The sequence below is a fragment of the Malania oleifera genome, chromosome 13, assembly GCF_029873635.1.
Source record: "Malania oleifera isolate guangnan ecotype guangnan chromosome 13, ASM2987363v1, whole genome shotgun sequence".
Classification (NCBI taxonomy): domain Eukaryota; kingdom Viridiplantae; phylum Streptophyta; class Magnoliopsida; order Santalales; family Ximeniaceae; genus Malania; species Malania oleifera.
The window spans coordinates 82,393,678-82,397,397 of record NC_080429.1 but is presented as its reverse complement, the minus strand read 5'-3'; the positions used below and the strand labels follow the sequence as shown (position 1 = coordinate 82,397,397).

The following is a 3,720-nucleotide window of genomic DNA, read 5'->3' as shown; positions in this document are numbered from 1 at the left end:
ACCACAGTAAACACATGCATGAATCCCGTTGGGCATAAAAATCATGAATTAGAATGGATCTATAACTTTGCTCATTGGCTATTACAAACCCTTGAAAGATCTATTTCTCTCCTGCCACACCAACCAAAAAATTTTCCTATGCCCTTGAAATTAAAGCAGGAAGCTGCTGCATAGTTATCAAGCCATCGCATCCATCAAATTGCATCCAATGGCCCTGTAAGAAATAATTTTTTTATTCTAGAGCTTTTAAAGATAGACACATAACCCTTTCACCCCCTCTAAAAAACAACTATTCTTTTAACCCTAGGACAATTGGCATTACTTGAAACATCTAAAATTAACATTCAATATCAACTATCATTCTCTCCATTTAGTGCAAGTTAACACCAAGCTTTGATCAAAACAATAGCCACTCAAATCCTCATCAACCCATAACATACTTGGCGCTACAATATCCGTAAATCAAACAAATTACAGTGGGCTTCTGGCATTTTCAACGGCTAATATAAAGGTTTACACATGATACAAAACAAAAATTGTATCCATCTAAATCTCCTCTAATGTAGTTACACATTCACATGGTAAACATTCACCATTCAATATGCTCAACATTTAAAGAAAGGTTGGCATTTCTGTAAGAAGGAATAATCGAAATTTTCATTAGCCAATACAATAGCATTCACACATTTCAACGTCCACAAAATCAAAGTGCAAGTCAAAAAAACCGATGCTAACTAACAGAAACAAGAGGCATCAAAACCTTAATGAACTAATTAAAACACATTAAACAAGCAACACTCGCAAGACACAAGCACCAAAACCTGCCAAAAGCGTTTAAATATGCACTCACGTAAAATATACTAAAAAATAAAGCTAAAAAATTCAAAACAAACTTTACCACTAATTTAGAAAGCAAGCATCAAAATCTCTAATGCATTAAAACAACCCTTCATACAAGTAGTACCACCAATCAAATGAACTTTACCCCCAATCTGAACCAATGATCATAAAAATCTTCACCAATCCATAGGAAATACCCATCAAACAAAGAAATTAACCGTTATAAGATTTAATACCTGCATTAACTAAAGGGCAAGGGATGCGATTAATAAGCTCTGTGCTCTCTGCCATCTGCTGGTGCTCATCATAATGTCATTTCCCTGGAAAATGCTACATGGACACAGAATATCATCTCAATGAAGCTTGCATGGTAAAGAGGATCGATGGAATTCATTTGTGTGTACTTGGCAAGGTAGTTTCCCATGCCTCTCTGAATGGCTTTTTCTTTAGGTAACCAAAAAAGAGCATTGGCTTCATGTGCGCAGGCAGTTCCTTCACATCCATCCCCTTGATCTCTTTGTAGAAACTCCTCATTGCTATTGCAAAGTCATTGAGATGATGGTCAAACAACCCTAACCCTAGTTTTGTTTTGATCTCTTCTCAGATATATTGATATGAGCTAAAGTTTTTTAATCTCTGCCTGGAAGTGCTGTGCTGAAGCCATCTCACTCTTTCTGCTGAATCAAGAAAGAGAGGACCCCATGTGTCTAATCATGAAAGAGACTGAGGAGAGAGATAGACAACTGTCACTGAGGAGAAGCTCACAGCAATCAATTGAGAGGTGATAGTGTGGGGGACAGGGAGGAGCATCAATTCCCACTGCTGCCAAATAGGTTATCAAGTGCGAGGGCTTGTTAGATTGTAAAATCATTCCTAGGCCTCGCCAAACAATCCTAAGGGTATGTCTAGCTGTGGAAAATAGTACTTATTTTTCAATTTTTGTTTCCCAAATATTTATTAAAAAAATGACAGTTTATCTTCAATTTTCCAAGATTTTTATTTAAAAGGTTGAAAATAGAGGTTTTGTATAGTTGTAGAAAATAGTTAAATTTTTTCATTCCGAGATCTCCAACGCCCCAAATATTTACAAAAAGATACCTTATTTTCCAATTATTCAAAAAAATTATATAAGAATCAGAAATCTAGAAAATAATGGAAAGATGTTTTCATGTTTCCTATACAAATTTAGAAAATTGGAAAACGAGGTGGCATTTTTTAAATTAATTGAAAATTTTTAAATGGAAAAATAAATTATTTTCCACAAGTGTATATAAACAAACTTTCTATTATCTACCATTTTTTATATAAATGTTACACTAAAAATAAGCTCTCCTTTCTTCTAGTTATTTGGAAAATTAATAAAAATTGTTTTCCACAACTAAACAAGGTCCTAAAATTTTAGGTGAACAGGTTCTTTAACAAACATTAAGATTAAAATTTAGATGAGATCAAATGCAACGTATTTGGCCGTTAAGATAATGAAGAAAAGAAAAGTGAGAAGTAGGGTTTCTTGTATTTTCTTGCACGCTTTCTCAGCAACAAAGGGTTTTTTCAAACATTAAATAGCAGAAACCAAAATGCTCTATAGCTACAAAGACAGAAATACTGGAATCCAGGACATGAAAGAAAAGTAGAAAAGCCAATGAAAACAAAGAAAAAGCAAAATGGGTTACTAAAAGGACAAAAAAACTTTGATTTCTGCACCCAACAAGCTTTCTTTCTGCAAAATACACTCAAAATCCTCCACTCCACACATATCAATCCACAAAATAGAAAAAAACTAAAGACCCAAACAGTAAATCAAATCCATAACCAAACCCCTGACAACCCAAGAAAGTACTCACCACAGACTATTGATTTCATTTCCAGCACGAAGAGAAAGGGAGAAACCCCTGGGACCAATAGGAATGGGGGGGGTGGGAAAGTTCTCCGCCTTCCATGGCCGCTGGAAGATACAAAAAATGGAACCTGCATTCCCAACCACCCATTCCTATCGGCCTCCGGTAGGATTATCTCCATTTCGGATCATCCGAACAGCCCCCCTAGGGTAGGCCGATACTTGCCCTGGCGAAGGAGGCAGGGATGGTGGGTTTATAAGGAGAGTGTTTTTTCCGTTTTTAATTTTATTTTATTTAAAAATATTTAAGAAAAGTTAAGCGAACATGATTTCCCCGTTTGATGCGCCCTACTGGACGGACTGTTTGGGAGCTCACGCGTCAAACTAATTCTAATTTAAATTATAATTTAAAACTAATAATAACACTTATTTAAATACAATCAAATGTCACTTATAATTTTTAAGACTTCTCCAATCCAACACTTATTATCAACACTTATTAAATTCAACACTTCTACATAAGCATTCCAAACGATTCTTTAGTTTACGTTATCTAAAGAGTTGCATTTAGATTGAAAAAGATATTTGAAATTTTATTATACAATACTCTTGAGCTTGGAAGTAATTTTCGAATGAGGAGTTGGGGTGGTTGATGGAGGGAAAAATAAATCTACAGCTAGAAAAAGTGTTTGTATAATATGCCAAGGTTCTTTGTAAGGCACAAAAGGAATTCCAAGTCACTTATTTATTTTTCTTGATTGTAATCATACAATTTGTGCATGCAAAATTCGTGGTACTTATTTAGCGTCACCACCGTGAATTTCATGCAAGCATTATTTATTTGTCAAATAATGTCTTAATGAAATTTCTAAAATGTGAGCATGTAATAGTAGGAGGCAACGGATGGATGAATTCTTTTGCTTTAATATATTTTGCTTTGATTGATCCTTATTCATGTACAATGACCAACCTTCAATAGGAATAAGCCACGTAGCAGTCATCGTCGTTGGATGCAGTGGTGTAATGGTTATCGTGTTATGCAC

General features: G+C 34.9%; 1 long non-coding RNA gene across 1 annotated transcript; it reads right to left on the bottom strand.

Moving 5' to 3' along the window:
* Positions 1 to 901: 901 nt before the first annotated feature.
* On the bottom strand, positions 902 to 2,938 carry LOC131146890 (uncharacterized). Its single transcript, XR_009134485.1, has 2 exons — positions 2,685 to 2,938; positions 902 to 1,662 (listed from the first exon to the last, which is right to left on the bottom strand). It is a non-coding gene; the product is annotated as an uncharacterized LOC131146890 (long non-coding RNA).
* Positions 2,939 to 3,720: the final 782 nt, after the last annotated feature.